Source organism: Haliaeetus leucocephalus, unplaced genomic scaffold, assembly GCF_000737465.1.
Source record: "Haliaeetus leucocephalus isolate CR32 unplaced genomic scaffold, Haliaeetus_leucocephalus-4.0 Scaffold339, whole genome shotgun sequence".
Classification (NCBI taxonomy): Eukaryota; Metazoa; Chordata; class Aves; order Accipitriformes; family Accipitridae; genus Haliaeetus; species Haliaeetus leucocephalus.
The window spans coordinates 16,760,396-16,771,752 of NW_010972775.1; positions in this window are offsets into that span (position 1 = coordinate 16,760,396).

An 11,357-nucleotide genomic window follows, 5' to 3' on the forward strand; every position below is an offset into this window, starting at 1 on the left:
TTTTCAGTTGCACCAGTGATCACTTCTCAGTTCCTGCCCTGTTTTGCAAGAAAATAACTCCACAATATCCTGCCTTCTGTGATCTGCCCTTGGTAGAGCTCTCACACAGCCATGCCAGACAGGTCAGAAAATAATTTCACATATTTGTGTGGAATTTGTAATACCATAGTGGTTGGTTTTTATCAGAAAAATCCCTGTTCTTCACAGGACCAAAAGCAAGCACCACCACTATGGGGTTTCCCTTAGCAGTCATCCAAGCACTCACCTGGCTTCAGCTAAGGCCAGGGAAAATAATAAATGTGACTAATTTCTGTTAAAAGAAAGAGAGAAAATAAACTGTTATTTTGCTTTCCTCCACCATCCTACCCCAGTCTATTTCTTCTCTGTTCTTTGCCCAGCTAAATTGTTCATTCACTGTTGAGTCCAACTAACCCTTTTTATAATGTTCTGGTCTTGATAGGTGTGGGAAGAAGGGCATGGGGACTAATGAAGTAATTACTCCCAGCCTGTTACTTTTAGAATCTGGCACTTAGGAAAAGCTTCAATGGTATTTTTTCTTGTGATGAGGAAAAAAGAAAAAAAAAAAAGAAAAAAAAAAAAGTGGTGCTGCTTGGCCAACAGCTTAGTGACTGAGGAAATCGGCTCCAAACATCCATACCTCAGGGTGAAAGCTGGCTTTCTCCTTCCTGGTTAGCTAATGTTTTCACACGTTAGGCTGTAAAATTGTTAAGTGGAGTATTAGGGGCTTCTGTTTTCTCACTGTGAATGACACATAAGGGCACCTTCTTGCTATGGTAACAAGCAAAAGACACAGTGTTATAGCTAGAAAATGTACAAAAGTAAAGCTACAGCAGAAACAGTAAAGGTGGATAGGAAATGCTTTGCTCATCAGGGAGCGTTATCGAGATACTGGGTAGGGGGAATGGGAAAAAAAGACAAGAAGTCATCACTGTTGCCTGTTCTCACCGAACATGTCAGCATCTGGTGCTTGCGTAGATATTGGACTAGAAGCAAAATGAAAGTGGGATTGTCAGTGTGCTGAGTCCTGCCACTGAGGCCGTCTCAACCAGAAATCTTGTGGTCTTTCTTTGGATGTTTTTTAATATATCATCTTTCACAGTTGTAAAATCTCCCATCTATTATCTTTCCTTATTTCCTGAATTTCTCCGTTTCTCAAGCAGTTGCTTCCACACACACAACCCCCCCCCCCTTAAGATAACACTCTCTTGAGCCATAAATATCCCTGTTTAATTCTTTATGAGACCAAACTCCTATTGCATTTAATGAGCACTTGGCCCAAAACAGGAATGACACCAGGTGCAGGAGATCTCCGAGCAGGACTTCAGCCCAGGTTAGCGCTTTTATTCTTACTCTTACGTATAACTACTCTCCAGTGCCTCCAATGGACAAGTGAGTGTCCTAGACAAGAGTCTCAATACTTCCCAAAGGGTTTTTGCAGTTGATCCAGGCTGGCTAATAAGCCTACAGCTTGTGCACAAGCTTTTAAACATCTGCTCTAAGTGCACCACTTTAGCCCTTTGAGTTTGGCCTTACACGTGCTATTTTTGGCTTGTGCTAGTGACTGACATGTTGTCCTGCTGACTGTGTTATTTCACATCCTGGAAACACTGCAGGCTGGGAGCTACAGGACTCTCGGCTTGGGAAAAACACGTTTCTTCTGTAAATCTCTGTAGTCTGAGTGTGTCCTAGCAAGAGTCACCGAGCAATGACAAGAGAGGTGAGAAATGAGATGGGTACTGAAAAGCATTAATACATAATAAATAAAACAGTGGCATAACAGACAGAATTTGATCAGCTGGAATCTCAAATATTGGTGTGGAAGAGGAGTATTTATAGATATGGTCTGCTCCAGCCCTGTTTAAAAATACTGGCAGACGTTAGAGGGAGAACTCAGATTACTGCATAGGGTGGAAATGGCCAACCTACGGTGTAACATTTGCAATTCTCTGGAAATCTTTGGGATTTCAAGCAGCTTGGGGCAAAGTATAATTCACACACATGGTGCCTGCCATGTGTTCAGCCCTCTCTACTCAGGAGGCCAACTGCCAGGATTTGTGTAGCATGTAGGGGTATGTGTTTGGATAAAGCGTTACTGGAAAGGGAACTTATGACAACTTCTCTTTGCTGAGGTCACCTGAAAAATTTCCACACACAGCTCTAGCACTGTAGTTGTTTTATAATTCAAGCCCAAACGATGCCACTATAGAATTTTTAACATTTGTGACTGTTCCTTCATTTCCAGAAAGGGGGGGGGGGGGGGTGTCTGTGCTTTACTGGCTCAAAATTTATGCATCACAAGTACAAATAGCTATTGCATCTATGTCAGGTTCCCATGTAGATGACCCCAACCTAGAGTATATAACACCTGCAGCAATGGCGTATAGGTTGTGCCTCAGTATTAATCACTAAACAGTTCCCATTTCCTCAGACACATGCAGCAATAAAGTGCTCTGAGTATTGGAAGGACAGTTGAGTTTGACACAGGTTTCATTGATTCAGTGGATAATAATCCTTCCTCTGGCAATGAGAATAGTCTTGGCAGTGCCCAAAATGTCTCTGTGAGTGCTGAGGAGGTGCCAGCTGCTGACATGGTGGGAGATTGAATTCAGCCCGGGGAAGTGGGGAGGATCATTTCAGTTTGTGGCTGCAAAACAATCAGGGGGTGAAAAAAGAAGGGCAGGAACGTCCATGCAGTTATGTGGGTTTTCCCTGAGATGACCCCTATGGATACATTTATTCTGATTTCTCTGAATTTAGCATTTGTTTGCTGGCATTTTTTTTTTTTTTTTTTACTGTTTGCTTCATGCTGAGCTTCTAAAGGCTCCTGAGATCATTCTGTTTGCGTATCCATATACCTACATGTCTGCCTCTAACCGACCCCCAAACTATTGAACCTATGGGTCAAATTCTGCCATCTTTCAGCTGAAGCCAAATTTCAGCTGAAGAAAAGGCTGAACCATGGCCTTAATCTTTCCTAGACCACTAGGCAATGTGCTCAGAAAAGAGACACCAATAGGTCAGACCAGAGTTCAAACCTCTCAAAATACTATAAAATCCAACCGCTAAGGACACCATTGTAGAAAGCCAAGCTTCACTTTATTGTGTTTGACTTTATTTAAAAATGCAAATGGCTGCACTCCCCTGTCCATCCAACCTGCCAGTGAAGATGAGTATGAGGATGTACAGCAGACGGCACACAACAGTGCTCTCATTATATCTTGTTATGCTTCAGCAGAAAACTTCAAAATGAAGCCTGAAGACTTAATGTATCAATGAACAGTGATTTTGCCTTTCACTGAAGGTACAGAAGAAGCTATAAACACTTCTGTAAACTCAGAGGAGAGGCCTTGCACAGTTATGTTTGCAGACACTGTCTCCCAAGATGATTAACGAACAACAGTAATGGGTCTGTATTTGAGCACAATGCTGCTGGAGTTAATATCCAGATCCTTCCCTGCTTGGGAAAGGCATTTTCTAGGTGTTTGAAAATGGGCTGGTTAATCATCAAAACTGGAGTCATCCAAGCGAGAGGTACTTCAGAGATGAGCCAGCAGAAAGAAAAAAGGCTGCTATGTTTCCTAAAGGTGACAGATCTGACAACATTTTGTTTCTTCTGGAAGACAGAGATGCTTCATCTGGGTTGACGTCAGGGAGTACAGTCAGGGTGTGGGATTGTGTAGACTGTATTTTATTGATACTGCATAAAGGCAAAAAGTGACATTATTTTTTTTAATTACATTTTTTTCAACGGTCACATTTTGCAAGACGCTATCTATGGAGAAAAAGGAACATTGCATGATGAACAGTGGCTCGTGTCTTTAAATATTAACCAGAGTTCTTGCACCAACAGTGTGAGTGAAGATGATCTTTATCTCTCATTATATGCAAGTTTGGATCTTCCACACTTGATTTGGCTTTCTGCCAGTGAGAGCATTGCGCTAACACCTTTTCCTTTCAACCTGTTTTATAAAACTACAAGAAACAAATTTATGTCAAAGAGTATTGGCTGGCTGGAGAGCTGATGTAAATTAATGTTTGTGAAATGCCATGGAGATGTAGAATACTTCAGAAATGCTACTTGTTACGAATGGTGATCAGAACAGGTGGGGGATACACATACAGCATGCCTGTACTGCTCAGGGAGGAGGAAAGGTCTATTTGGGTTACACATGAGAGAGCAAGTAGTGCTGAGGGTATGGTGAATTGAAAGGAAGAGCTCAAGGGCAGCATGGTTAGACATTTGGGAGAGCAGAACTGCTGTCAGCTCCCACTCAGGATTTGCATGCATTTATTACAGCTATGAGGCTAACACTTTCTCTTTTGTGCTAACTTTGGTTCATCGCAGTGCAGGTCCTCCCCCTCTCCTTCCCGAGTGTCTGCTGCGGTCACACCTTCTCCTCTGCTCCCCTGGCCTCCGCGTTTCGGGGATGAACACGTGTTCTTACTCACCCGTACAGCACCCAGCACACGCCGAGCCTTTGCTGCCACTGAGCCCATCCTAGTATCTCCATAAGGGGGTGGAGGCATGGGATCAAGAACTTCCCAGAGCTGCTGGGCCACATTGTATTTTGTCTTCCAAATTCAGGGTGAAGGGACAGAAATCAAGTGAGAGCCAGGAGGCGCTGCATGTCCAATATAACGCTTAACTATCAGTACTTTTTCTCTGCTACATGTTCTGGTCTGGTGGAGTTTAGGACCCTGGCCGTTCCTTGCTGCCTCATTTCAGATGCCATGCAGATGCCATCCAAATTCCTTCCATTACTGGCGTTAGCACCCATGCTACAGGTTTTCTCTGTTGGTGTAGGCACCTCAGCTTTAGTTTGGTGACAACAGTGGGATTTCTTTCCTGGATGTCATTGCCTGGCTTGTACTCGTCATGGTCTATATGTACCACCTACAGACAGGGTTGGAGAGTCGGTACGTTAGTGAATCCTGCTCTAAGAGCAAAGATTCAGAGAGAGCAGGTGAGATCTCTTAACCAGAAAAATCTTGCTACATTAAATCTAAATGAAATCCTTCTTGGTCTTTCCTAAGTGCTAAGTAGCCCTTACTGAAGCTTTTCTTTTTCAGCTTAACTCTTAAGATGTTTTACATATTCTCTACCCAGGGAATATCTACTAATAAGGTCTGAGCACACTCTTGCAATTTCTTTTAAAGCTAACTAACACGAACCTATCCCTAAAGGATTGCTTTTGTGTCAGGACTCCACCTTAATTACTATAACTTTACCCACACTCTTGGCTTGCGTATTACTGGCCTGTCTTCCAGCTTGACTCCTTATTTGCAGGTGTGGCAGGTTCTGGGATCTCGGGGAGTGGAGGTCATCCATGAGAGAGGGAGAGAAGAGAAAGAGCAAGAAATGGTCAAACAAGCTAGCAAATTTCTCCCTTCAGTCTGTCAGCCCCCAAATTTCCAAACAAGGGAATAAAAAAAAGACAAAACAGAATTGGAGCCTAAGGGTTTGGTGGCTCCATAGAAGGATCCAGCTAAAGTATTTTCAGCAAGAAAATTTCCCTTAAAACAGAAATTCAGATGGACTGAGTCAATGCAGTTGAGCTGACTTCAGCTAACGATGAAGTCTGCAAAAAGCGAGAGGAGCAGTTTTTAGGTCCTAACTTTCACGTTCACATTTTTAAATCAAAATATCTCATTTTAGGTGTGCCAGTTGCAGGGGTATGTTTTCAAGCTGAAAAGATTTGCCTCTTCTTGCTGAGACAGGAATTTTTACTGAAAGATTGACCTAGAACTGATTTTTTTAAAAGGAAGAAAAGTTTATAATGGTAAATAATCCAAAGCTGAAGAAAACTAGTTTTTTGAAATATCCATTTTTACTTGCACTAAACTGATTTTCTCCAACGCTCTTATTTTCTATTTCTGCCATTAAATCCAAAAGTCAGTTTTTTTCCTGCGCTTCAGCCCTTCAGGCTGCACCATTCTGACTCCTCAGCACTCCAAGGGCCTTTGCGGGAATTAAGTGCATCTCACAAAAGGACACATTTCTAGGGTGAAGGTTTAATTTGATTCTGGACTGTGTGACTGAGTGGATGAAAAAGCAAACAAGAACTTCCTCATGCTCCTGTATCAGTTCTGCTAATCGGAGTTCTAAGAGTAAATTAGTTGATTCGCTCGGTTACGGGTGGGAAATGAACTGAAGCAATCCTCCACTCACCAAATGTCCAGCCAAAAGTAACTTAGCCAGCTAGGAAATAAGGAAAAAGTGATGTCCTGCTGGTCCAGGCCAGCCATGTGTTATTATCCTCCCCAGGCAGGAAGGCAATGGCATGGAAGTTCGCATCAGCAGGGACTCCATGGCACCACACTTTTGTTAGAACAGCTTAACAGGGAACACAAGAGCATTTCTGGGTTTAGACAGAAGGGTTGGTCATGGCTTTCTGGTGTAGCATATTCAATTTATAGTTTGTTGAACATATACAGAGCTGCAGTGAGCTACTTCAGCAACTCGAGTATCCCACAGCCTTTCCCTTTCCCTTCTTCTGGGGAATCTTTCAGGGGTCCTTCCATACTGGACCTGTCCAGTAGTAGCCCCACAATTTCTCTTCTTGGATCACAGCAACAGATCCCCAGAGCCTATATTGTGCTGGCAGCTCTGCAGTCCCATGCATAGGTAAGGGGACACCCTGAGGCAGTCTTTCCCAAAATAGGGAGACAGTGTTGCCATCTCAGCCAGCTCCCTCATAACATCCATCTGAAATAGGTTAATACTTTTTTCTTTCTTTCTTTCTTTCTTTTTTTAAATATAGATGGGTAGACTGGGTTGAGGTGGTCATCTCAGGGGCACATCCAGAGTGGGCTGTCCTGTCTCTGTCCTGTGCAGAGCAGCGCAGAGAGGTAGCGGTGTGAGTCCCAGAGCAGCGCAGTCACATCGTGTATGCCATGCCCCAGCCCTCCTTGGGAACCAGCTCAGCCCACCCTTCCTTGGGGATCCCCACCAATGTGCCACTCTCTGGTGCACAGATGCCCTTAGAAAGTGAGCAGCACAGCTAGAAGCACTGCCCAAATTTCATGGTGTCTTTCAGTCTTCTTTGTCAGCTAAACTGTACTTCTGTCCTGGGAATACCCCAGTGATGTATAGCTTCAGCTGCGTAGCTAGGATTAGAAGGACTTTATATAAGGCCTGTTTGATTAAGTGGCTATCATCAACCAAAAACTTGGTGCTTCCCATTAAGTACTCTCAAGTGCATGTCCTCATTTTACTTGCTCTGTGCTTGCATTATGCTCTAGAAGAGGCGGCCTGGCCTTTTTGCCTCATTCAGGGCCACTTTGCCAACACTAATAAGATGCTCTGTCTTGTTGAGTGCTAGTGTAAGAAATGCAATGCCCTGACGGAACCTTTCCTTAAAGGCGTTTCTCTAAAATCACCACATCATCCTGTAGTTTATGGTGTAAATTGGCCCAGCCCCTGTGAACTTTCTGCTCTGGTCCAGATCCTTCGGTGCTCCTCCCGCAAGGCAGCGCTCTCCTCCCAGCAGATCAAAGCCTGTACCACTCACAAAAGCTAAAACAATGGCACTCTCACCTTTTGTCTTTGTTTCTATTACTGTGCCAGCGCAGTTTGGTGTGCTGTCTTTTGCAGCATCTGTGCTCAGGCTTCAGTGATTTCCCATAATGGCCCAATATACTTTCCGTGATCCATGTTCAATTTATACGCACACCCCACTTTAATCCTTCTGTCCAGATCAGTTATTTTATACTTTTGTACATCAAATTGCATTCACCATCTGTTGGCCCAGTTGCCCTACATAAGCCAAACCCTCTGAAGGTATAATTGCAATATTGTTCATTATTTGCTTGCTCCCTTTCCTCCCAATATACATAATGACAGGAAAATTGAAGAAATAATTTAAATCTAATTTAAATTCCCTTCAGGTTTTTTACACTGCGCTGATCAAAATAGTAGCTAGGGTCTTCAAAAGAGGAAGCCATCCATCTCAGAAGAGCCTTGATGCCCTCAGATAGCTATCTGTGAAAACGAGTGAATTTTTGTAGGACTGGAGCATGGTGTACCAGCATTAACTAAACTGACGGCAAATGCTATCAGCACATCAGCATGCTGTTAAATCATTGCACAGAAGAATTCCAATCTGGTTAATCAGGGTCTGATTTTATACCGCCACTTCCATGAAATAAATGTACCCAAAACATTATTTTCTTCTTGTCTTATCTATCCTGATCTCTATTTCGGCCAAAGCTCGTTGTTCTAGGACTGTGCACTATACGTTGTGCCGCAGTTTTTCAAGCATCTACAGCGCCAACCCTCTTCCCCAGGGATAACTATTCCTTGAGCTTTGATTTAATTTTTTCTACAGTCAGGAGGCCACCCACAGATCTGCAGTTCTACCTGACCTGCTTCATTTCTGCCTCAGCACTAATAATAGCAAGGGCAGGGCAGGGAATAAGTCTCTGGTAAGACTCACAGGTAGCCTAGGCCTGGGTTTGCATTTACCTTTAGGACTTACGGTGGGGAGGAAACTGCTGCACAGCCACGGGGAAGTACCTCTGACAAACATCAGAGGCACACGCTCCAATGCAATACGCTTCACCAGTGCGCGCCTCCTGGAGGAGCAACTTTGGTGGGGATAAATAAGACATGTAATTTCTTGTCAGGCTGTTGCATTTCCCACCGCTCGTTTTAACAATTACACTATGTGACTTTTTTCATTAAACAACTGAAAAGAATAGATTCTTGTAACCTAGGAAGAAAAATTGCCTGGAGAGATGAAACGTACCCAGACTTAATTTTCTCTCTTGTGCTTTTTGAGGTGTTTGCAATGAATGTGTTTTCAGTACAGCAGCCAATAATGAGACCTGTGGTTTTGGCACTTCTTTGCCACGCTCACCTTTTCAGCAGCCAATTTCCTTACAACCAAACTCAGGCGGAATAAAAGGGCCCATCCAAGCTCTGGCTTTGATTTTTGCTGTTAAAAGAGAGGGCACAACTTTCTCCCCCTGAAATCAGTGGAAACACTGCCGTAGATCACAACAGGAATTGTTAGAGTCCCATAATTATTTCATATGCATCTTTCTCCAAATCTTATTTTTAAAGTAATTAATAAAAGAAGCGATTGCCCTTTAGTGAGCGATGTCCCAATGTGAATTGTAATCAATGCTTCTTCCGAGTGCTTCTTCGCACTGATATCTGTACCAGTTAGAGGCTTCTTCTATAGAAAGGTTACGGAAATGTAATTTTCTTTTTTACTATTAATTATTTTTCAGACAGGGCCAAGTTTTAAGAGCATGTCTGGATTTACAGCTTCAGTATTGGAGTCGCTCTTCTGAGTAAGAGGCTGACTTTAAGACTGACCTGGAAAATATATATGCAAGGAGCACACATGCTAAATGCTTCAGCACTTCTCTGCTTTCAAGACCAGAAGGGTGTACATAAAACACACTCCAGTATTCAAGACTACAAATTCAATGCTTTTTTAAACAGTGATGCTTGTGAACTCAAGATCAACCTGTTGTAAACAGATAATAAGATCAATCTGAAATCCTATGTGTTTGCTCAACTGAGGCACCTTTGAAACCAAAATAAAATGTAGAAGAAAAAAATCGAACTGTCTTTGAAGACCAAATAGAGAAGGATACAACTGAAAAATAGATACCGAGACAAACATCAACCTGCCCTCTATAAACATCTATGTTTAACTCTGATTCAACAAGATGTGACATGGTATCACGATGACAGAGATTATTGAAATTGCCAGTGATAGATTTGTCTGATTTGGTGCTGAGCCCATGTTAAAAATGGGGAAGATCGGGAAGGGAGAAAGGACCGGGGGAATAAAGGCTTTTGTTCCACATGATGTGCGAGTCATTAAAAATGCATCTAGCTATACCTGGAATATTTCTCTTGTGAGGGATAGAAATACAATCCCCTTGAAACAGCTACAACACTTTTGTTGGGGGTATTTTTTCCAGGCAGAGCAACACAAATACTCCCCCGTACAGCTATTTCTGCTGGAATTGGTGCCCAGGCAGAGCAGGTTCCGCATGGCAGGGGCAGGATGGCTCAAGACCTCCAAGAAGGAGACAGCTGCTCCTTAAATCAAGTACATTGATAAACTCAAAGAAAGACTTGCAGGAGTAAGTCCTCAGCGTTGCCACTGCTACTGAGTTTCGGGGTGATATTTTAAGGCAACATCTAGGTTATGAACATGAAAATATGGCACTCCAGACTCTCAGCCATCTGAACATGGCCGACGGCGAATGCTCATTTCTAAGTTTCTCACCAGGGTGAGTATTGATTTCATTTCTCACACTACACTAGTCACTTGACCAAGCTGCAATCCGATGTTTAATGTGTTAGTCACACTGGCTTGTGGGGACCTGTGGTCTGTAGTCTATCATATGGTGACCTTTATGACTGGGAGAGTCTTAATCATGTTAAAAAAGGCTGATATAGAGGTATTCACATCATTATTTCTAGCACTAGGCAATGGGATAGTTGAAGGAGTAGTAAGGTATGAGTAGAGTGGCATTTACTGTCCCCCGTGGACAAATGTAGTGATTTGTTGTACAGTTTAATACTTTTTTTTAAGGACAAGGACAAAAAGCTGGTTGGATAGGCAGCTGAGAGGAGCTAAATGCTCTGTTTTAAGTGAAGGAGCACTCAGAATAGAGGCATCAAGGCTGAAGTTCCTCACATTAACTGCTTGTACAGCTTTTCCCAGCATCCTCATTCCCCTCCAAAAGCACTGAGCAGAGAGTTTGTACCTCAAAATGAGGGACGAACCAGTGACATTCTGAAGTCTTGTAAAAGCTTCATGTTTGTTAAGCTCAACATGGAATATGGTCAGATACTCTAGCAGCACACAGACACTAAAAATGACCAGGAGAGTCCAGCCCACAGGGAGTTTGCAATATAAGATGCTGACCTATGAGCTGGAAGGTCTCTGCTCCCACGAGGAGCCCTAATGGCACAAACTGTATTTTTCATTGAGACTGCTCTCACCCCTCAATGTCCTCCCCACCCTCCATAAGAAATAAACGAAAGGGATCAATATTTCTTCATTCTAATGTTGCCATTTGCTAGTAATTACATTTGCTTGTAATTTTTGAACTCTTTCCACCTTCCAAACTGTCCTTCCTTTCTATAAACATTATCACCTGTCCAAAACATTTTCCAGTTATTACATGAGCTGTATCAACATCCCCCAGAAAAGTAAGCAGCTGTGATTTATGGTGAGATCCTCCCCACTGTGAAGGGTTAACCTGAACCTTATGTGCTACTCAAGCTCCCAGGCTGACCCTCAGTGAAAATTAATAGCTTGTATCTATTTAATATTCCTTTCCAGTACATTGTCAAATCATTTCAT